Source organism: Gobius niger (assembly GCF_951799975.1).
Source record: "Gobius niger genome assembly, chromosome: 4".
NCBI lineage: Eukaryota > Metazoa > Chordata > Actinopteri > Gobiiformes > Gobiidae > Gobius > Gobius niger.
Genome location: NC_136855.1, coordinates 1,708,127 through 1,732,929, shown reverse-complemented (window position 1 = coordinate 1,732,929; position 24,803 = coordinate 1,708,127). Strand labels below are relative to the sequence as shown.

The window sequence follows — 24,803 nt, the reverse complement described above, 5'->3', positions numbered from 1 at the left end:
GCACTGTCACTGCTACAGGCTCACGGCTAAAGGTGAATAATAGAGGTGAGAGAGGACATCCCTGAGGAGCACCTGAGGAGCACCTGAGGAGCGCCTGAGGAGCACCTGAGGAGCACCTGAGGAGCGCCACGGGAGGCCTGGAATGGTTCACAGATGCCAAAGGGAGTCGCTGAGTTTAAACCTCCGCAAACGTATGCTACACCAGAATGCTAATGCTAGCGACAACTAATCAAAGCTGGGACAGAGATGACGATTGGACCTAAAGTACACTTAAAAAGTAAAGTAACTATGGCTGGAGCATCCAAGGGTTTTATTTTAGTTTATAAAGTTTATACACAAGTTTTAATGATCAGATGATTTAATGAAACTGTTTATTAATGTAACCTAAGTAGTCATTTATCCAAGAACAGCCTTATTAGTGCAGAAAGTCCAAGGATCCTTGTTAAATGTTTTTCATAAGTTTATTAATAGATATAATTGAGATAAGACTTTACTCACTCTGTCAAATAACATTTTAAATTAAAAAAAAAACATTGGATTTGGAGTCGACCTGTATAATATCATTAACAAATAAGTATAAAGGCATTTTCTTTTACATATTGCCTTTTATTTTAAACAGATTGTTTACGTTTTATTATGTTTTATTCCAAATGAATGGACGTCGAGTTCACACTTGTTCACCGTGGAATCAAACAGCAGAAAGAATCCATCAGACTCTCATAAACTAAGAGGATTGTCCTAACACCCGTTTGTCTCATGTCCCTCACTGAGCTCACGAGGTTAAACCTGCAGTTACTCCAGTTAAAGCGTCAGAGCGAGACCGATCTGAGGCGACGGAACCGCGAAAAACAGAGTCTGTCCCGCCACATCAGCGAACATCCCCGCACTTTACACAGGTGCACAACCCGTCCCCCTCTGTCCCCCTAAACTAACGTCCCCCTATACCTCTGTCCCCCTAAACTAACGTCCCCTATACCTCTGTCCCCCTATACCTGTCCCCCTACACCTCTGTCCCCCTAAACTAACGTCCCCTACACCTCTGTCCCCTTATACTTCTGTCCCCCTATACCTCTGTCCCCCTAAACTAACGTCCCCCTACACCTCTGTCCCCCTACACTTCAGTCCCCCTACACCTCTGTCCCCTTATACTTCTGTCCCCTTATACTTCTGTCCCCTTATACTTCTGTCCCCCATACCTCTGTCCCCCTAAACTAACGTCCCCTACACCTCTGTCCCCTTATACTTCTGTCCCCTTATACCTCTGTCCCCCTAAACTAACGTCCCCCTACACCTCTGTCCCCCTACACCTCTGTCCCCCTACACTTCTGTCCCCCTAAACCTCTGTCCCCCTACACCTCTGTCCCCCTACACCTCTGTCCCCCTACACTTCTGTCCCCCTGCACCTCTGTCCCCCATACCTCTGTCCTCCTACACTTCTGTCCCCTTATACCTCTGTCCCCCATACTTCTGTCCCCCTATACCTCTATCCTTCTACACTTCTGTCCCCCTATACCTCTGTCCCCCTACACCTCTATCCTTCTACACTTCTGTCCCCCTACACCTCTGTCCTCCTGACACTCCTGTTCCTCGCTCAAAGCCTCAGATTGCTCAGTGCAAAACGTCGACAGACACAAACCATGGAACTTTTTATAAAATTATAATATAAATGATTATTTTATATTTTTATGGCCTAATTATATAATGAGAATGTGCGGTGTGAGCCGCCGCGATGCGAAGGCTGTGGCCGACCAGACGCCCTCGAGCTGTCTGACCTGAGAAGTTGATCTGGACAATGAACACAGATGCATTTTATTCACTGCACATGTCGCCCATTGAGCATGTTTTGGGATGCTCGGGAAAGGCAGATTCCAGGGCTCCAGGCCTCTGCATGACATTTTAGATGCATTATCTTTTTGCTCAGTGAGTAAAGTGTAAGAACATTTAAATATCCTCCTGATGACGGCGCCTCCTGGTCAAAGTCACGTTTTACTCAAGTGTCTTCGAAGTTCTAAATAAATGTGTGAAAAAGTGGAGGCTCTTGGACGGTGTGGATGAAGCAAATCTGAACATGTCCTTTTATTGTAGACAGCCTAAGGCACCTGTGCAATATTCATGCGTCTAATCAGCATCTGGATCTGCCACAGCTGGAATCTCTGACAGAGGAGAACATTTGAACAGACTTTGGGTCTGCTGTGTTTGTCTTTCAGTTCACCTCGTGCAAAATGAGAACAAAAACTAAAGTGTTGCGTTTACATTTTTCTGTGAAGAGCGAGAGCTAAATTTAACAGTTCTCGTTTGTAAAAAAGATCCTGTGATGCGACTGTAACGGCACGAAAACGTGAAGCAGCAGAACAGCAGAGCCAGTGAAAACTTTCTGCACCAAAACCATAAACCACAGGAAGGTTCAGACGATTTCTCACATCGTCACAAACTTTAGTCCACGTGTGAGAAACCGTCCTGCTGGAGGACAGGTCCGAGGACAGGTCCCAGGACAGATCCCTCAACAGGTCCCTCAACAGGTCCCTCAACAGGTCCCTCAACAGGTCCCTCAACAGGTCCCTCAGAGCTGCCGCGACTGTCAGGACTAAAGCAGGACTAAACCAGGAGGAAACTGGGGCTAAACCAGGGGGGCGCCCTATTAGTCCAACAACATCCCATCGAGGAGGGGTTCAGGCAAGAGTCCAGTGACCTTTAGGTTGTGACCAGTGGTTGTTTAGGCTCTGTCATCCACACACAGCTGGACTAATGTCGGACTAATGGCCTAAACCAGGTCTAAAATCAGACAATATCACAAACTGAATCTGGATTAAACCGGGACTAAAGGGCCTGGAGATCAGGGCTGAGCGATATATCAATATTTACGATATATCGATATATTTCTGAATGAGATATGGAATTAGACCATATCACATATATGGGATATTTCGAGATATTTCAAATTCAGATAAGATATTAAGAAACAGATTGTCTAAAGCTGAAAAAGGGTATCTTAAACTGAGCACTTTATTTTGTTACTTCTTTATATATAAGAAAAAGATTGAACTATTTTATTTAATAGGCGATTTCTATTTCCATTTATTTAAATGCACCATATGAATCTTTGTTATACAGGCTTTATATTTACATTTTATAGCGAGTTTTCAATAAAAATACTCGTATTTGGCTTCGACGTAACATTTCATTTCACAGCTCTCACTTTGAGGAAAAAACATTTATATATTGTATATCAACATTTAACCTTAATATATTGGGATATGAGTTTTGGTCCATATCGCCCAGCCCTAGTGGAGACTAGTCGGAGATTCGGTTTCCGGTCACAGAGAAGTCTCCAGGTCGTCTCGGTGAAAACAAACAGGTTCAATTTCAGTGGAGACTTTTAGATATATTTGACAGGGACGTCACAGAAACGCCTCACAGGTTGATGACGACAAAAGGTTCAGATTTTTGCCACAACTGTCCGTCGACCTCTCAGAGACCATGAGGAGTCTCCATCGAAATCGAACCCGTTTGTTTTCACAGAGACGGCCTGGACGTCTCAGAGACTTCTCTGTGACCAGCGGAAACAGAGTCTCCAACTAGTCTCCAGGCCGGTGAAGGGCGTCCTTTGATGTGCACCATCAGAGATGTTGAGGACCCTCCTCTGGTGAGACAGACCCTTAAACCACCAGGCCCAAACCCAAGGACTCAATCAGGACTAAACCAAGAGAAAAGACCATATCACGGACTGAACCAGGACTAAACCAGGCCCAAACCCAAGGACTCAATCAGGACTAAACCAAGAGAAAAGACCATATCACGGACTGAACCAGGACTAAACCAGGCCCAAACCCAAGGACTCAATCAGGACTAAACCAAGAGAAAAGACCATATCACGGACTGAACCAGGACTAAACAAGCCCCAAACCCAAGGACTCAATCAGGACTAAACCAAGAGAAAAGACCATATCACGGACTGAACCAGGACTAAACCAGCCCCAAACCCAAGGACTCAATCAGGACTAAACCAAGAGAAAAGACCATATCACGGACTGAACCAGGACTAAACCAGGCCCAAACCCAAGGACTCAATCAGGACGAAACCAAGAGAAAAGACCATATCACGGACTGAACCAGGACTAAACCAGGCCCAAACCCAAGGACTCAATCAGGACTAAACCAAGAGAAAAGACAATGTCACGGACTGAACCAGGACTAAACCAGGCCCAAACCCAAGGACTCAATCAGGACTAAACCCAGAGAAAAGACCATATCACGGACTGAACCAGGACTAAACCACGAGGGAGGAAAGTCAAAACTATGCCAGGACTGAAACTCGGACTAAAACAGGTCTGAACCAGGACTAAACCAGGCCCAAACCCAAAGCAATCAATCAGGACTAAACCAAGAGAAAACTGAGTCTAAACCAGGTCTAACATCGGACAATATATGGATTAAACCGGGAAGTAAACCAGGAAGTAAACCAGACTAAAGCAGTGTCTGAAATCAAGGTCTAAACGAGGAACAGAGCCAAACGAGGATTACCCAGGACTAAACCAGGCCCAAACCCAAGGACTCAATCAGGACTAAACCAAGAGAAAACTGAGTCTAAACCAGGTCTAACATCGGACAATATCTGGATTAAACCGGGAAGTAAACCAGACTAAAGCAGAGTCTGAAATCAAGGTCTGAACGAGGAACAGAGCCAAACGAGGATTACCCAGGACTAAACCAGGCCCAAACCCAAGGACTCAATCAGGACTAAACCAAGAGAAAAGACAATGTCACGGACTGAACCAGGACTAAACCATGAGCGAGGAAAGTCAAAACTATGCCAGGACTGAAACTCAGACTAAAACAGGTCTGAACCAGGACTAAACCAGGACAACACCAGGTCTAACCCCAAGAAGAAGCAGATGGCTTTGGTCAAAATCATGATTTAAAGGAAAAAAAACTGTGATAAGACTCATTGTCCCGAAGTCTGTCCCGAAGTCTGTCCCGAAGTCTGTCCCTCCATCGATGATCAGAGGAACCTCTTTACCAGGACCATGAGACACACGTGACTTTCAACAAACAAACTACAGCCCAACTTCACCCTTTTCACAGAACGAAGCCGCTCCAGTAACTCCGGCACAAACAGAATTTTAAAACCCACACATTAACACCAGCTTTGACAAAATAACATTAGCAGAAAGCGGGAAGGCGCCCGGAGCCAAAGCAGATGATCAAAGCGTGGAGGGAAGCTAAATCTTTTATTAGGCTTTTGCACACCATTCCAGGCTACTGCGCTGCAATAATACCAAAAAAAAATAATAATCGAGCTCGCGCCGCTGGAGGCGTCGGATAAATGTGCGGAGTCGTGACTTTTAACCTCTGACCCCCCAAGTGCATGGTCTCCAGCTCGGCTTCACCTGGATGAGCTTAACCGCTTCACTGCCACTTTAGGATGAACAATTATTTACATCCAAATCTCAATCAATTAGAGACCTTGCAGCCTTAGTGTGATACCCAATTTGAAAGCCAAGACCGTCTAGTTTCTGAAAATGTGTGAGCGAAACACGACGTACGCTACATTTGCCGTTCTTAACCTTAATTATATCCTGATTACGGTTAACTAACCCTAACCCAGGTAACAGGTTAACTCCTGGATAACTGACAGCCTCTATAGGCCAGTGTGACGGCTCACATTTGAAAGCTAAGGACGACAAAAACTGATCGTAACTTTGTCGTCGCCGCGTTTATGTCACATTTCAGAAACGTTTGTTGTTTTGCCTGTTCGTCCATTTTTTTGTCGCTTTTTTCTTTGTTATTGTTGCTTTTTCGTCCCTTTTTTGTTGCGTTTTTGTCCCTTTTCTTTCACTTTTTCTTTTTACGCGTTATCGCCACTTTTCCAGCACGTTTTTGTCGCTCTTTTCTTGCTTTTCGGCCGCGCTTTCGTCCACGTTTTCGTCTCTATTTGGATGTTTTTTTCAAGAAGCTTCTCGATTTGGGTAAAGCCGAACTGCAAGACAACGCGCTCGGTTCGTCGGAGGTTAATCACGCTGCACTTTGCTTCCACTGCGAATCGAGTGGGCTGTCACTGATTAACCGAGGGAAACGCGACCGTAGGTTTGTTGGTGTCGGTTTGGTCGAAGGGAAGAGGAAGCGGCAGCGGCAGCAGCAGCACGAGCTCCTCTCTCCCCCCGTCATGAAGCCGCCCTCCCTCGCCTCGTTAGCGGCTGCTGGGGCTCCTCGTTTACCTTTGTGTGTCCGCTCGGGTCCTGCCTCTCTCCCTCCAGGCGCGCAGGTAGAAGAAAGAACAGAAACAAACACGAAACAGTAACAGCCAAACGCGTATATTCCTCTCCCCGCGTCGTGCGTAACGCTCGTCGAACCAGTTCCCCGTTCCTGTCGGGGAGCAGTATCGCCAATGTCCCTTCCCCTCCTTTGCCCCCACGTCTCCGGGAGAGCGTTTCTTGCTTCTCGCTGGCGGTGAGGGGCGTACGTGCGCGAAGAAAGACAAAAATCCACCCCAAATGCGCGAGCGCGGCGGGACCAATTTCCACCGAACGCGTCGATTAGATCCCGTGTCGGACGATCCAGGGTGAATCCGCGGAGGTAGAAAAAAAAGCCCCTCGGTGTAGCTGCAGCTCCTCCGTCGTCCTCGTATCGCTCCTCTCTCCCGAACCCCCCGCTCCGGTGCCACACACAGTCTGAGAGCCGAAAGACGCGCACGGGCCAATCCGCGGCGCGCTCCGAGACGCTCCGCCGCGCCCGTCCAATCCCGGCGCGCGGGGCCCCACGTGGGGTCCTCCCCCTCACTCCCCCCCCCCCCCCACCCCCCCTCCGTGCCATTGGCGCAGCGCTCGACGTGACCTCACCGCCGCGTCGCCATTTTGGATTTTGGAGTGACATTTCAGTAGTGCGGGGCTCAACAACTTGTTCAAATCACAAAAAAAAAGAAAAGGCAAATCATTTATACGTCCGGCGGATTTGGCGCGCGCACGCGGAGGGGGGGGCGGGTTAAGCGGCTGGTCATCGTGAGATTTGTCAATTAAAAAGAAAAGTAATAACGATTTATAAGGCGGCAGCAGCGCCCGCATGATTACGTTATATCAAATCGAAAAGCAACAGTGTAACGCCTCATTTGAAAGCTAAGGCCTAAAAAAGTGATTGAAACTTTCCGTCATGTCGCCGCATTTTTGTCACATTTTTGTTGTTTTTTTGTTGATTTTCATTACTTTTTTTTGGTGCCTTTTTTATGTGTTTTTGTCCCTTTTTTTGAGTCTTTTTTTGTTGGTTTTTCATGGCTTTGTTTTCATGTTTTTCTCACATTTTTGTTGATTTTCATGACTTTTTTGGTGACTTTTTGGCGTGTTTTCATCACGTTTTCGTAGGGCCGTGCAATTAATCGAAGTTCGATTACGATTTCGATTACAACAGTAAACGATTACAAAATTAGCATAATCGCAAAAAATCGATTATAATATTATTTTCAATATATATTTTTTTTTTTCAAATTATTTTTTTTTTTCAATTTTTAATTTTTGGATTTTTGTCATTTTTTTTTTAATGGATTTTTGTCATTTTTTAATGGATTTTTGTCTTTTTTTGATGGATTTTTGTCACTTTTTTGCTGGATTTTTGTCTTTTTTCTACTGGATTTTTGTAATTTTTTTGCTGGATTTTTGTCACTTTTTTACTGGATTTTTGTCTTTTTTTGCTGGATTTTTGTCTTTTTTTTAATGGATTTTTGTCACTTTTTTACTGGATTTTTTGAAAGGCAACAAATAATCGTTTGAATAATCGTGATTTCAATTATGACAAAAATAATCGTGATTATTTTTTTTTTCAATAATCGAGCAGCCCTACGTTTTCGTCATTTCTTGTTCCATTTCCACCCCCCGTTCCCGTCGCCATGTTGATTTCCAGCCCGGGGGCCCCTCCGTGCTCTCCCAGAACGGACGCGCGGCCGGTCCGCCCCTGGTTTGGCGCTGGTTTGGCCGTTTTGACGCGTGACAGTTTTTTCCCCAAACGCCATTTCCTCCTTTGTTTTAGGGCAGAATATGAGAAAACCACAATAACGCCCCCCCCGGGCCCCCCCGCGCCGTGCGCTTCAAAGACAGGCCGGTGTTTGTCGGTGAAGAGTTGGTACAAATTCATTGGCGGCGGCGCGCGGGAGATCGTGAATACCGCTTAATCTGCGGCGGAGTGTCCTTTGAGTGACTGCAATTGATCGACCTATTTCTAACGAGACCTCAAGCATCTCCGAGCTTCCTCTCAGCAGCAGCGGGCCGTGCGCGAGGCGGCGGGCCGGAGCGCCTGCGCGTTCAGGGCCGCTGCGGATTTAAGACCCTCGCTTTTTGTTTTGTACTTGATTAGAGGCGAACTACGGAGCCCAGGAAGGGACAGGAGTCAGGTTTTTTGAGCTTTTAACCTCTTAACTCCCGCCTGAACTGAGAGCGTTTTCTCCAGTTCAGCTTTACCCAAATCCTGTAGGCCAGTGTAACGCCTCATTTGAAAGCTAAGACCTACAAAACTCATCGAAATGGATCTTTTTCCTCACGTCATCAGATGTTTTTTTCCATCATTTTTGGGGGGTATTCAAGTCATTTTTGTAACTTTTTTGTAATTTTTTTTCTTCATTTTTTTTTCACTTTTCGTCACATTTTTGTCGTTTTTTTTGTTAATTTTTGTCACTTTTTGTCACACTTTTGTCATTTTTTTGTCGTTTTTTGTGTCATTTTTTTTCATTTTTTTTGTCAAATTTGTATCACATTTTTGTCAATTTTTTGTAATTTTTTGTCACTTTTTTGTCATTTTTGTCATTTTTTGTAAATGTTTTGTCACTTTTTGTCATTTTTTCGTATTTTTTTGTGTCATTTTTTGTGTCATTTTTTGTGTCATTTTTTTGTGTCATTTTTTGTGTCATTTTTTTGTGTCATTTTTTGTGTCATTTTTTTTTCAATTTTTTTGTCAAATTTTTATCAAATTTTTGTCAATTTTTTGTAATTTTTTAATAAAGTTTTTGTGACATTTTTGGCACTTTTTCATCATTTTTTGTCATTTTTTGGTCAAATTTTTGTACTTTTTTTTGTGACATTTTTCGTCAATTTTTCATCATTTATTGTCAAAGTTTTCTCACTTTTTTGCCAAATTGGAGAGAATGTGCTCGGTTCAGGTGGGAGTTAAGGGGTTAAAGGGAGTAACTATGTCGGGATATTAGTCTGGAAGTCTAAATGTTTTACAATTTAAATCAGCATTTTTTTGTCAAGTCCCTCCTTAATGGATCTCAGCGACTAATCAGAGTCTAGTATCCTCCCGCGTCGACCAATGAGACGAGGTTTTCCTGTGAACCAGCGTTAGAAAATTCTGTTCCTGTTCTCCTCATTTTGCAAACGAGAGGAGGAATTTGATTGTTTACTCTCACATTTCAGCTTTCCTCACTTTGCGAACTTACAGACTATCACTTTAAGTCGGGGGAACATGACCGTGACATGACAGTGATCCACCTGCAAATATGTCGACTTCAGGTGAAAATGACATTGACCTGTTTTTACAGTAAAGGGAAGATATTACTGTGTGGATGTGGAACTACTCCTGGTATTATTACGCCATAGTTCCGCTTTTTATCCTCTTAGAAAATCCACACTGTTTAATTTTGTGTAATTATACTTCACGTAACCATATTTAAATAGTGAAAACGTGGAAGAGCTCGGTAGCTTCTGTCTTCACCTGGTTTGGAGCTATAGAGGAGGAGAGGCTAAATGCTAACGCCGTCTGTGTTTACGTGACTGAGGACACGCGTGAAGACCAGACAGGTACACATGAACTCGTCTAAGCTCAGAACATATCTCAGTATGGGAAACACCGGCCTGTTCCTTTAAGGGAATTCAAAGAAACATCTTAGTGATGAAAAAGAAGCCCCCGCTTTAGCTCCGAGTATCGTGACCTTTATTGTCCCTCTGCATTCGACCCGTCCTCCGATGCCACTGGGGCGACCCAGGACAGCGCCCGGGGACCCGTCTCCAGATGTGGAGCCAGGCTGGTGGTCAGAATCACCTGGTTGGAGGATTCACCTATTGTACATGTTTTAGTGGTAGGGGAAACCGGAGTACTCAGAGGAAACCTACACGGGGAGAACATGCAAACGCCACTGACGGCCTCTGACGATCAGTGTTGGGAAGAACTCAAGTTACAAAAATATATTACTTTTAGCCAGTGTTGGGCAGGTTACTTAACTGAAATGTAATAAGTTTATATTACATATTACTGTTTCGAAAATGTAGCTGAGTTACACTACTTTGAGTTACTTTTGGCAAAATATAAACTGAATATAGTAATAAAGCCACGGAGTTCCTTTTCGTTTGTTTCCCCGTTCTCTTGTGTTTTGCTTTGACGACGTTAGCTACATGCGACTGCAGATCTTATAAAACAAAGTTCTCTACGGAGGAAATAAAGTAAACAAACAAATACTCCAGTGTCCAACTTGTTCTGGCATGCTACATTTGATTTTGGGGGAGTTGGGAGGCATTTTTCATTCATACATTTAAAGCAGCACTAAGTAACGTGTTTACCTTAATTAATCCTTCCCGTAGTCCCTGTGGGGGAAATACAAGTGTTTATGGGATGATTGGAGGGTCTTTCATCGCCCCCTGGTGTCTCTGGACAGAAAACCATGTTTGCAACTTGACTGCCACCGGACCGGAGCCACCAACACACACTAATGGAATCACGAAGAAGAAGCTAACATGCAAACGGGCAAAAGCTAACTGCGGGCTAGCGTCACTTTAAACAGTATTTACAGCCAAGTTTGAGTGAAAAAAAATATGTCCATTGTATAATTGGATGCACAGTAACCCTCTCTCCCTTCGTCTTTCCTGTCAGTGTAGTATTTACTCTCCAAGACAATTAATAAGTTATAAAATCGTAACTTGCTACGACACCTGCAGTTGCGCTTATGGCCTCTAGGGGGAAGAGTTACTTAGTACTGCTTTAAATGCACGTGTAACTCGAGTTACTTAAAATGTAATAACTAATATATTCCCGTATTTTGTGTTTGTAATGTGTTATATTCTTTAGTTACTGAAGAGAGTAATACATTTGTGTAACTTGATATTTTGTAATACGTCGCCCCCAACACTGCTTTTACATGTTAACACAACATACGGTAATACATTTCTCATGTTGCACGGCATGGCTATGCTAGCTCCTCTGACCTGAAGTTGTGAGCACCAGGACTTCCTGTCTTTATTCTTTTCCTGGAATAATAATCAGATTTTCTGAAGATTATGTTGTGGGCAGTGAGGTCCTGGTAGATGATCATTTACTGTGTGTAACGAGTTCAGAGGAGACGCCTGTGATCATAAAGGATCGATAGTTTGTCTTGAAGCTAAAGGCTAACATGTTAGCCTTTAGTTTTCAAGACAAACTCACTGATCCTTATAAACACAGACGTCTCCTCTACGGAAATATTTACACTGTACAGCAACTCTTTAACCTGCAGGAAGTGATCATCTACCAGGAACTCACTGTCCACCACAGAATCTGTAGGAAATACGACGATTCGAACGGGGCTAAGCTGATCTTAATGGACATGAATACGAACAGGAAGTGCTAGCGCCCACACCTTCAGCTCAGAGGAACTAGCGTAGCCACATTGCGCAACAACCTCGAGTTACAAGTGCAGTTACTTAAAAAATGCCAAACTCCTCCTAAATAAATGGAGTTAGAAGATGCTGAATAAGATGTGCAGTTTGTAACGTCGTCACAACACAAGAGAACGGGGAAAAGATCTTTACCTGCACTTTTGCTACTTTGTTTTTGGCCAAAAGTAACTCTCACACGACTAACACTAGATTTACTCAGATAAATGCCTGATGTGTATTTTGAAGTAACTGTTGCAGGACATCATGTGCTCTAATGACGGACTTAATATCATCATTAAAACAGATTTCCTCCACCGTGTGACGACCAGCCCCCGTTTACGACTCACCTCCAGCTTTAAAGTCCAAACATCAGTTGAAAAATGTGTGACTCATGTTATAAAAGAATCCAGACTTCAAAAACAGCATCGAGTCACAGCGCCCCCTAGTGTGGCTGTGAGTTCCATGTAAAGCGCTTTGTGACTGTGTCTGTGAAAGGCTCTATATCAGTGGTTCTCAACCTGGGGGTCGGGTCGCCAGATCATTGAAATAAAATAGCCATATTTTCATTAGCATATAATCTGATATTTTATTGTAGCATGTGTGTGCTATTTTACCAGAGTGACATTATTTGTTTGTAGTTTGATGAATTTCATTTATTTTTTTTAACCCCTTAACTCCCACCTGAACCGAGCACATTTTCTCCAGTTTGGCTTTACCCCAAATCCAAAAGCTTCTGGAAAATAGCAACAAAACTGAGTCGAAAACAATGATGGAAATGTGACAAATAGTGACGAAAAATGGATGAAAAAGTGGCAAAAAATGTCACAAGAAATAGACAAAAAATGGTCGAAAAATGTGACAAAAAAAGACAAAAATGAGATAAAAATGTGATAAAAATGTGACAAAAAAAGACAAAAAAATGACAAAAATGAGATAAAAATGTGACAAAAAAATGACAAAAATGTGATAAAAATGTGACAAAAAAATGACAAAAATGTGATAAAAATGTGACAAAAAAATGACAAAAATGTGATAAAAATGTGACAAAAAAATGACAAAAATGAGATAAAAATGTGACAAAAAAATGACAAAAATGTGATAAAAATGTGACAAAAAAATGACAAAAATGAGATAAAAATGTGATAAAAATGTGATAAAAATGTGACAAAAAAATTGACAAAAATGTGATAAAAATGTGACCAAAAAATGACAAAAATGAGATAAAAATGTGACAAAAAAATGACAAAAATGTGATAAAAATGTGATAAAAATGTGACAAAAAATGACAAAAATGAGATAAAAATGTGACAAAAAAATGACAAAAATGTGATAAAAATGTGATAAAAATGTGACAAAAAATGACAAAAATGTGATAAAAATGTGATAAAAATGTGACAAAAAAATGACAAAAATGTGATAAAAATGTGACAAAAAAATGACAAAAATGTGATAAAAATGTGACAAAAAAATGACAAAAATTAGATAAAAATGTGACAAAAAAATGACAAAAATGTGATAAAAATGTGATAAAAATGTGAAAAAAAAAGACAAAAATGAGATAAAAATGTGACAAAAAAATGACAAAAATGTGATAAAAATGTGACAAAAAAATGACAAAAATTAGATAAAAATGTGACAAAAAAATGACAAAAATGTGATAAAAATGTGACAAAAAAATGACAAAAATGAGATAAAAATGTGATAAAAATGTGATAAAAATGTGACAAAAAAATTGACAAAAATGTGATAAAAATGTGACCAAAAAATGACAAAAATGAGATAAAAATGTGACAAAAAAATGACAAAAATGTGATAAAAATGTGATAAAAATGTGACAAAAAATGACAAAAATGAGATAAAAATGTGACAAAAAAATGACAAAAATGTGATAAAAATGTGATAAAAATGTGACAAAAAATGACAAAAATGTGATAAAAATGTGATAAAAATGTGACAAAAAAATGACAAAAATGTGATAAAAATGTGACAAAAAAATGACAAAAATGTGATAAAAATGTGACAAAAAAATGACAAAAATTAGATAAAAATGTGACAAAAAAATGACAAAAATGTGATAAAAATGTGATAAAAATGTGAAAAAAAAAGACAAAAATGAGATAAAAATGTGACAAAAAAAAGACAAAAATGTGATAAAAATGTGACAAAAAAATGACAAAAATTAGATAAAAATGTGACAAAAAAATGACAAAAATGTGATAAAAATGTGATAAAAATGTGAAAAAAAAAGACAAAAATGAGATAAAAATGTGACAAAAAAATGACAAAAATGTGATAAAAATGTGATAAAAATTTGACAAAAAAATGACAAAAAATGTACAAAAAGTTCCTCTCGGTTCAGGCGGGAGTTAAGAGGTTAAGAATTATGTCGGCTACTATTTCTATTTCTCACAGTGTGACCCGAGCGGGGGTCACGACTCCCTTTTACTGTTAAAATGGGGGTCGTGGCTCCAAAAGGTTGAGAACCACTGCTCTATATAAACACACTTATTCTTCTATAAAAGGAAATGTGACAACCAGCCCCGGCCTCGACCCCCCCCTGATCGCCACACGTGTCCATGTAGCGACACTGTACATTTCAGTCTGTTTCCTTCATTTACCTGCAGAACATTCCCCTCCACGTGCGGCCGTAAACCCGCGGCGCGCTCCGCTCTGCAGCCTCCGCGCGCGCCGCATCACGTCTGCTCCCCCTCCCTCCCTTCCTCACTCCCTCGCTCGCTCAGCCAATCGCAGCCGAGTCCCCACGTGGGCCCCGTCCCTCCCCCTCCTCGCGGCCTCCGTCCAATCCCGTCTCCTCCGTCTGTTTTGGCCGCGTCCTATTGGCGCGCGCGCGGCGCCGCTGTCAGTCCGGAGGCCGGGACGTCAATAAAACCCACGTTGGTCCCGGCGCGCTGACAAATGCCTGCGCTCCTCTCCCTCCCTCCCCCCCCCTCCCTCCCCCCCGCCTGCGAATAGTGCCTGGAATGGCTGCTTAATTAGCTCCGAATGGCTTTTCCTTTCAGCTCAAACAATCTGTCACTACCATGTGGTAAAAAGAGCCCTGCGTAAAACAAAAGCAAGGAGGGGGAGAGAAAAAAGCCAGTAGGGGCTAAATATCGGTTTGATTCCCCCCCCCCCCCCCCCCCCCCCCACACACACACACACACACACACACACACACACACGCACACACGCACATCCCCCTCCTCCGACATGTGCAGCAGAAACACAAAGCTCTTCCTCGCGCGAACATGGCCCGTCTCACTCATCTCTCCTTTAATGCGCGCCTCTTGTGGAGGTGCGCGCGCGTGTCCGCTTTGATAATTGGGATCACGCGCGGGAAGACAAGTCTAAGGGAGGCGAGATTATAGGCAGTAAAGTCTCCTGTGTGCCTCCCGGAGCAGGACGGGAGATGTTTAGGATGCAGGAGCAGTGTTTATGTAGAGGCGATATATCGGCTGCAATGTATCGGCTACAAGATCAGATCGAAATAACGGTTTGGAAAAAATGCAAATGTGTGTGAGTCAAATGTGTGTGAGTGTGTGTGAGACTCCAAAGTCAAGAAATGTGGGAACAAATGGGGGATTGAAAAAAAAAACGGGAAATAGTTGAGGAGGAAACATAATAAACATATGGATCTATTATTCTCAGTCACTGCTGATAAATATAATGTTTTAATGTGAACAATAACTCCAGTATTTTACCTTTTGAATTGTAAATGAACAGGACAGTCCTGCCCTCTGACGCTCGCACACGTGTAGCCGTGTTGCGTGTTCCACATGCGTGTTCCACATGCAGAGGTTAATCCATATTCACTTCCTCCTGTGTTCGTAATGATTCTTTACATGCAGCTAAAAGCCCTTTAGGAACATCAATATGAGCGTAGTCTCGTCTACAGCCGGAGCAGAGGAACTGTAGTTAGCATGCTGCACGCATTAGCTGTTGCTTAGCAACAAATGTGTCCTCGCAGAAGCCGGCGCATCAGTGTGGCTAATATTTCATGTGCCGAGAGCGTTTGGAGACTGAGCTGCTGAAGGAGGAGGCGCTGGTTCTAATCACGGTCTCATTGTGAAGCGTCAAACACCATCAGCCACTTTCACACACAGCTGGTACACGCGTGTACATGTACATGTCTGTACTGTGTACTGTGTACATGTACATGTCTGTGTACATGTACATGTACACGCGTGTACATGTACATGTCTGTATACATGTATATGTCTGTACATGTATACAGACATGTACATGTACATGTACACGCGTGTACATGTACATGTCTGTACATGTATACAGACATGTACATTATGTCTGTGTACATGTACATGTACAGAGACAAAATGTACATGTCTGTACTGTGTACTGTGTACATGTACATGTACACAGTACACAGTACAGACATGTACGTGTACACATTACAGACATAATGTATACATGTATACATAATGTATACAGACATAATGTACATGTACATTATGTCTGTGTACATGTACACAGACATAATGTACATGTACATGTCTGTATACATGTACATGTACATGTATACAGACATGTACATGTACATGTACATGTACATGTCTGTATGTCTGTACTTTTCATTTGGATGGAACGTTTCACAAACCTCTGCCTCTGTCGGACACTCGTCACGACGATACAGATGTTTGCAGATGTTTGAGTCTTTCTTCCTTTGAGAAACTCTGAGCTGATGAAGCTCCAGAATCAGGTCACGCAGTTTCATCATGTTTCACGTAATTATGCCTCCATTTTCAGCCGTGATTAAAATGTTCGTATGAAATTATCCAGAACTAATTTCCGCTCCGTGAACTCTGACCTTTAACCGTCTCATCCACATACGTGACGGTTTAGGCTCGGCCTCGTTAGAACACGTGTTAAATATGTCAGCGGCGCGACGTGGAGGAGACGTGAGGAGACGTGGAGGAGACGTGAGGAGACGTGGTGGAGACGTGGAGGAGACGTGAAGGAGACGTGGAGGAGACGTGGAGGAGACGTGGAGGAGACGTGAGGAGACGTGGTGGAGACGTGGAGGAGACGTGGAGGAGACGTGGAGGAGACGTGGTGGAGACGTGGTGGAGACGTGGAGGAGACGTGAGGAGACGTGGTGGAGACGTGGAGGAGACGTGGTGGAGACGTGGAGGAGACGTGGAGGAGACGTGGAGGAGACGTGGTGGAGACGTGGTGGAGACGTGGAGGAGACGTGAGGAGACGTGGAGGAGACGTGGTGGAGACGTGGTGGAGACGTGGAGGAGACGTGGAGGAGACGTGGAGGAGACGTGGTGGAGACGTGGAGGAGACGTGAGGAGACGTGGAGGAGACGTGGAGGAGACGTGAGCAGACGTGGAGGAGACGTGAGGAGACGTGGTGGAGACGTGGAGGAGACGTGGAGGAGACGTGGAGGAGACGTGGAGGAGACGTGAGCAGACGTGGAGGAGACGTGGAGGAGACGTGGAGGAGACGTGGTGGAGACGTGGAGGAGACGTGGTGGAGACGTGGAGGAGACGTGGAGGAGAAGTGAAGGAGACGTGGAGGAGACGTGAGGAGACGTGGTGGAGACGTGGAGGAGACGTGGAGGAGACGTGGAGGAGACGTGGAGGAGACGTAGAGGAGACGAGGAGGAGACGTGGAGGAGACGTGGAGGAGACGTGGAAGAGACGTGGTGGAGACGTGGAGGAGACGTGGAGGAGACGTGGAGGAGACGTGGTGGAGACGTGAGGAGACGTGGAGGAGACGTGGAGGAGACGTGGTGGAGACGTGGAGGAGACGTGGTGGAGACGTGGAGGAGACGTGGAGGAGACGTGGAGGAGACGTGGTGGAGACGTGGAGGAGACGTGGAGGAGACGTAGAGGAGACGTGGAGGAGACGTGGAGGAGACGTGGAGGAGACGTGGAGGAGACGTGGAGGAGACGTGGTGGAGACGTGGTGGAGACGTGGAGGAGACGTGGAGGAGACGTGGAGGAGACGTGGGTGGAGACGTGGAGGAGACGTGGAGGAGAAGTGGAGGAGACGTGGAGGAGACGTGGTGGAGACGTGAGGAGACGTGGAGGAGACGTGGTGGAGACGTGGAGGAGACGTGGAGGAGACGTGGTGGAGACGTGGAGGAGACGTGGAGGAGACGTGGAGGAGACGTGGTGGAGACGTGAGGAGACGTGGAGGAGACGTGGAGGAGACGTGGTGGAGACGTGGAGGAGACGTGGAGGAGACGTGGTGGAGACGTGGAGGAGACGTGGAGGAGACGTGGAGGAGACGTGGGTGGATACGTGGAGGAGACGTGGAGGAGACGTGGAGGAGACGTGGAGGAGACGTGGAGGAGACGTGAGGAGACGTGGAGGAGACGTGGAGGAGACGTGAGGAGACGTGAGGAGACGTGAGGAGACGTGAGGAGACGTGAGGAGACGTGAGGAGACGTGAGGAGACGTGGAGGAGACGTGGAGGAGACGTGAGGAGACGTGAGGAGACGTGAGGAGACGTGAGGAGACGTGAGGAGACGTGGAGGAGACGTGAGGAGACGTGGAGGAGACGTGGAGGAGACGTGAGGAGACGTGAGGAGACGTGAGGAGACGTGAGGAGACGTGAGGAGACGAGGAGGAGACGTGGAGGAGACGTGGTGGAGACGTGGAGGAGACGTGGAGGAGACGTGGAGGAGACGTGAGGAGACGTGGAGGAGACGTGAGGAGACGTGGAGGAGACGTGGAGGAGACGTGGAGGAGACGTGGAGGAGACGTGGTGGAGACGTGAGGAGACGTGGAGGAGAAGTGGAGGAGACGTGAGGAGACGTGAGGAGACGTGAGGAGACGTGGAGGAGACGTGGAGGAGACGTGGAGGAGACGTGAGGAGACGTGAGGAGACGTGAGGAGACGTGGAGGAGACGTGAGGAGACGTGAGGAGACGTGAGGAGACGTGAGGAGACGTGAGGAGACGTGGAGGAGACGTGGAGGAGACGTGGAGGAGACGTGAGGAGACGTGAGGAGACGTGGAGGAGACGTGGTGGAGACGTGGAGGAGACGTGGAGGAGACGTGGAGGAGACGTGGAGGAGACGTGATGGAGACGTGGAGGAGACGTGGAGGAGACGTGGTGGAGACGTGGAGGAGACGTGGAGGAGACGTGGAGGAGACGTGAGGAGACGTGATGGAGACGTGAGGAGACGTGGAGGAGACGTGGAGGAGACGTGGAGGAGACGTGGAGGAGACGTGGAGGAGACGTGGAGGAGACGTGGTGGAGACGTGGAGGAGACGTGGTGGAGACGTGGTGGAGACGTGAGTGGAGACGTGGAGGAGACGTGGAGGAGACGTGAAGGAGACGTGAGGAGACGTGGAGGAGACGTGAGGAGACGTGGAGGAGACGTGGAGGAGACGTGAGGAGACGTGGAGGAGACGTGGAGGAGACGTGGAGGAGACGTGGTGGAGACGTGGAGGAGACGTGGAGGAGACGTGGAGGAGACGTGGAGGAGACGTGATGGAGACGTGGTGGAGACGTGAGGAGACGTGGAGGAGACGTGGTGGAGACGTGGAGGAGACGTGGAGGAGACGTGATGGAGACGTGGAGGAGACGTGGAGGAGACGTGGAGGAGACGTGGAGGAGACGTGGAGGAGACGTGATGGAGACGTGGAGGAGACGTGGAGGAGACGTGGTGGAGACGTGGTGGAGACGTGGAGGAGACGTGGTGGAGACGTGGAGGAGACGTGGTGGAGACGTGGTGGAGACGTGGAGGAGACGTGGAGGAGACGTGGTGGAGACGTGGAGGAGACGTGGAGGAGCCGTGGAGGAGACGTGGAGGAGACGTGGAGGAGACGTGGAGGAGACGTGGAGGAGACGTGATGGAGACGTGGAGGAGACGTGGAGGAGACGTGGAGGAGACGTGGAGGAGACGTGGAGGAGACGTGGAGGAGACGTGAGGAGACGTGGAGGAGACGTGGTGGAGACGTGGAGGAGACGTGGAGGAGACGTGGAGGAGACGTGGAGGAGACGTGAGGAGACGTGGAGGAGACGTGGAGGAGACGTGGTGGAGACGTGGTGGAGACGTGGTGGAGACGTGGAGGAGACGTGGAGGAGACGTGGAGGAGACGTGGAGGAGACGTGATGGAGACGTGGAGGAGACGTGGAGGAGACGTGGTGGAGACGTGGTGGAGACGTGGTGGAGACGTGGAGGAGACGTGGAGGAGACGTGGAGGAGACGTGGAGGAGACGTGAGGAGACGTGATGGAGACGTGGAGGAGACGTGATGGAGACGTGGAGGAGACGTGATGGAGACGTGGAGGAGACGTGGAGGAGACGTGATGGAGACGTGGAGGAGACGTGGAGGAGACGTGGAGGAGACGTGGAGGAGACGTGGAGGAGACGTGGAGGAGACGTGATGGAGACGTGGAGGAGACGTGATGGAGACGTGGAGGAGACGTGGAGGAGACGTGATGGAGACGTGGAGGAGACGTGGAGGAGACGTGGAGGAGACGTGATGGAGACGTGGAGGAGACGTGGAGGAGACGTGATGGAGACGTGGAGGAGACGTGGAGGAGACGTGGAGGAGACGTGATGGAGACGTGGAGGAGACGTGGAGGAGACGTGATGGAGACGTGGAGGAGACGTGATGGAGACGTGGAGGAGACGTGGAGGAGACGTGGTGGAGACGTGGAGGAGACGTGGAGGAGACGTGGTGGAGACGTGGAGGAGACGTGGAGGAGACGTGGTGGAGACGTGGAGGAGACGTGGAGGAGACGTGGAGGAGACGTGGAGGAGACGTGGAGGAGACGTGGAGGAGACGTGGTGGAGACGTGGAGGAGACGTGGAGGAGACGTGGAGGAGACGTGGTGGAGACGTGGAGGAGACGTGGAGGAGACGTGGAGGAGACGTGGTGGAGACGTGAAGGAGACGTGGAGGAGACGTGGAGGAGACGTGGTGGAGACGTGGAGGAGACGTGGAGGAGACGTGGTGGAGACGTGGAGGAGACGTGGAGGAGACGTGAAGGAGACGTGGAGGAGACGTGGAGGAGACGTGGTGGAGACGTGGAGGAGACGTGGAGGAGACGTGGAGGAGACGTGGTGGAGACGTGGAGGAGACGTGGAGGAGACGTGGAGGAGACGTGAGGAGACGTGGAGGAGACGTGGAGGAGACGTGGAGGAGACGTGAGGAGACGTGAGGAGACGTGGAGGAGACGTGGTGGAGACGTGGTGGAGACGTGGTGGAGACGTGGTGGAGACGTGGAGGAGACGTGATGGAGACGTGGAGGAGACGTGGAGGAGACGTGGTGGAGACGTGGTGGAGACGTGGTGGAGACGTGAGGAGACGTGGAGGAGACGTGGAGGAGACGTGGAGGAGACGTGGAGGAGACGTGAGGAGACGTGGTGGAGACGTGGAGGAGACGTGGTGGAGACGTGGAGGAGACGTGGAGGAGACGTGAGTGGAGACGTGGAGGAGACGTGAGTGGAGACGTGAGGAGACGTGGAGGAGATGTGGAGGAGACGTGGAGGAGACGTGGAGGAGACGTGGTGGAGACGTGGTGGAGACGTGGAGGAGACGTGAGGAGACGTGGTGGAGACGTGGAGGAGACGTGAGGAGACGTGGAGGAGACGTGAGGAGACGTGGAGGAGACGTGAGTGGAGACGTGGTGGAGACGTGGAGGAGACGTGGAGGAGACGTGGAGGAGACGTGGAGGAGACGTGATGAGACGTGGAGGAGACGTGGAGGAGACGTGGATGAGACGTGGAGGAGACGTGGAGGCGACGTGGAGGAGACGTGGTGGAGACGTGGAAGAGACGTGGAGGAGACGTGGTGGAGACGTAGAGGAGACGTGGTGGAGACGTGGAGGAGACGTGGAGGAGACGTGGTGGAGACGTGGAGGAGACGTGGTGGAGACGTGGAGGAGACGTGGTGGAGACGTGGAGGAGACGTGGAAGAGACGTGGAGGAGACGTGGTGGAGACGTAGAGGAGACGTGGTGGAGACGTGGAGGAGACGTGGAGGAGACGTGGTGGAGACGTGGAGGAGACGTGGTGGAGACGTGGAGGAGACGTGGAGGAGACGTGGAGGAGACGTGGAGGAGACGTGAGGAGACGTGAGGAGACGTGGAGGAGACGTGGTGGAGACGTGGAGGAGACGTGGTGGAGACGTGGAGGAGACGTGGAGGAGACGTGGTGGAGACGTGGAGGAGACGTGGAGGAGACGTGGAGGAGACGTGGTGGAGACGTGGAGGAGACGTGGAGGAGACGTGAGGAGACGTGAGGAGACGTGAGGAGACGTGGAGACGTGGAGGAGCCGTGGAGGAGACGTGGAGGAGACGTGGAGGAGACGTGGTGGAGACGTGGAGGAGACGTGGAGGAGACGTGATGAGACGTGGAGGAGACGTGGAGGAGACGTGGATGAGACGTGGAGGAGACGTGGAGGCGACGTGGAGGAGACGTGGTGGAGACAAGCAAAACTAAGTAACGTGTTTACATTAATAAATCCTCCCCGTAGTCCCTGTGGGGGTGATACAAGTGTTTATGGGATGATTGGAGGGTCTTTCATCGCCCCCTGGTGTCTGTGGACAGAAAACCATGTTTGCAACTTGACTGCCACCGGACCAGAGCAACCAATACACACTAATGTAATCACGAAGAAGAAGCTAACATGCTAACGGGCAAAGCTAACTGCGGGCTAGCATCACTTTAAACAGTATTTACAGCCAAGTTTGAGTGAAAAAAAATATTTCCATTGTATAATTGGATGAACAATTTCCCTCTGTCCCTTTGTCTTGACAAACATATGTTCTGACTTATAGATGATACAGCCATAGTTTCTGCCCCGGCCTTGATTAGCTTCCATTACCGTTAGCATACTGCCGTTAGCATTAGCATGTTGCTGCTGCTAGTCAATGATCAAAGCTAACTCCGCTAATGACATACAGCATGTCCACATTCACTTAGATTTAGTCGGTGAAAGCCTGTTCTCTGTGTCATTCCCACTGCTGCCTGCAGGGGGAGCTCCAGCCTCAGTCATTACTATGCACCTTTACAAAGACGTTATTTAAAGTGATAAAACGTGAACGGTGAAGAGAGTCTCCGCCCCTCGGTTCCAGTCGTCTGAATGAAACAGCGTGTGGACGGGAAGGATTCAGCTCGTTTTCTTCTTCTGCAGAGCGTGTTTACATTCCAGCCCCAGGATCAACACGGCCGCTGTGTGTTTAAAGAGCCCAAATCCCATTTATTTAGTGTAGGTATCACGTTCTCCACTCGGCCGCTTCCCAGAGCCGACCGCAGCGGGCCCCGGCCTGGGCCCCGGCGAGGGCTGCGGAGCGGGAGGCTGATACTTCCTGAGAGCGGAGGGGAGGGGGGGGGGGGGGGCGCTCTGGGAGAGGGCGAATAAAGTGGCTCTCATGTTAGTTTGGTCACAGTCCCAGCACCGACAGGACGGTCTGAGCCTGAAAGTAAAGGAATGAACGGCTTAAATGTCTTCAAAAGCATTTGATTACACGACATCAGGCTCGGTTTTTACTTTTATGTTTTTATTTGTCTGTTGTCTACACGTTTGTGGTGTTGACGTGACAGTCTGTGGAATTTCATGCATGAGACAAAACAGAATCTCGAATAGAATCAGAATAGAAAAGGTTCCCGATTTTTTCTCTGTACAATTGTGCAACACGAAAGGAACGCCAACTATAAAAACGTTAAAACAATCAGGCTGTACGTTTGTTAAAGCGGCTAGATGCAAGTTAGCCATTTTATACTCACTACTGCCACCTCAGGTCATACGTGTAACTGCAGCTTCTATATTAAAGGGGGGGTATTATGCAAAATTGACTTTTTCAAGCTTTCCATCATGTTATTCTGTCATTCCCTCATTAAAAACATGGCTGAAGTGTTGCCTTGGCACATTCACGTATTTTTGAGTAATCTGTAAAAACTCTGATGGCGGCCATTTTAGGGATAGGTTTGCCTGAGTCCTCCTAGGAACGCCCCCACCTCCTGGAGACGCCTCCGAGCTTTGGTCACCAGCCGAGTAACCAACCACTGCTCCTCAGCAGAACCCCCTCCCCACTGATGCCACAGACAGCGTGTGGAGGGGGCGTGTCTAAAGGCTCAGAGGTTCTTAAAGAGACAGAGGCAATTTTTTAATTTACATGCATTTACAGACCGACAGAAGGTTTGTCATCATTGTAGTGTGATATAGACTGGTGCTATGGGACTGAAAAAAGCATAACACCCCCTCTTTAAGCTCAGTTGTGGTTTTTGCTGGAACATGTAGGGGGGAATACTTCATTTATACAGTTTTAAACTCTGTATAGTCCCTTTAAGTGTGACATCACGACTCCCAGCAGACAATATGCGAGAAAAAAACTGAAAAAAACTCTTAAAACATCCATCAATATTTCTGAAACTCCACAGAGAGTTACTGAACCGACTTATTTCTCAGACTCATAAGCCAAAAATTCTGCACCTACTGCTAAAAAAGTATTATTTACTAAAGTCGCTACTTCCAGGGTTAGCGTAGCGTTAGCATTTCTCTCCGCTAACCCGGATGTAGTGATTTTGGTGAATATGACTTTTATAGCAGCAGCGTTTTTGGCTCGTGGGCCTGATAAACACGGATTCTAAACTTCCCCAGTGCACATACGTGCCCGTCTCGAAGTGCCCGCCTGTGTTTGGACTCCGGTCTCCGGTTTCCGTGACCGCCGCGGCGCGTTCACACCTCGCATTCCTCCCGGTCGACCTCATATTCCCAATCACTCAAGCCCTTATTTAACCGCCGGGTCTAAAGAGGTCTTACGAGTGCGAGGGAGCCCCCGGATTATCCACATCCATCAGGCTAATTACGCCCGCCCTCCCCTCGTACCTCGCGGGGGTGTGAAAAGGGGGCGGCCCGCGGGGGGGGTGGGTCGCTCGGCGGGACGGGCCCCGGGGCTATTGTGGAGCGGGGAGGATTATTGACGTGCTTTCACAGGCCAGCGGAGGCCATGAAAGGAGACATTCCTGGAGCACAAAGGGCCCTTGTGTTTGCGGCGGGGGCCGGCAGACACGAATAGGGGCCGTAAGTGTATCAGTGTGACTTGTCAGCCTGTAATCAATGCAAACAAGATGAAAGGGCCCTTATCGGAGGGGACAAACAGAGACATGAGGGAGGCTGTCTGCCTTTTTGGGGCGGCGCTGACCGGACTCTCCTGTTTGTGTCGGGGCCGTGAGTACGAGCCACTGTTTGCCATTTTAGTCCAAAGTAGTTTCA

General features: G+C 47.5%; 1 protein-coding gene across 3 annotated transcripts in view; it reads right to left on the bottom strand.

The window, feature by feature from the left end:
• tle3b (TLE family member 3, transcriptional corepressor b) overlaps positions 1–6,690 on the bottom strand; it is an 85,897-nt gene extending 79,207 nt beyond the window's left edge. The window contains exon 1 of one of the 3 annotated variants that reach the window (XM_079555105.1): positions 6,216–6,690. The gene's annotated coding sequence lies outside the window, so the exon portion shown is untranslated. The remainder of the gene's footprint in view (positions 1–6,215) is intronic. The other 2 variants (XM_079555107.1, XM_079555106.1) reach the window with 2 other exon arrangements.
• Positions 6,691–24,803: the final 18,113 nt, after the last annotated feature.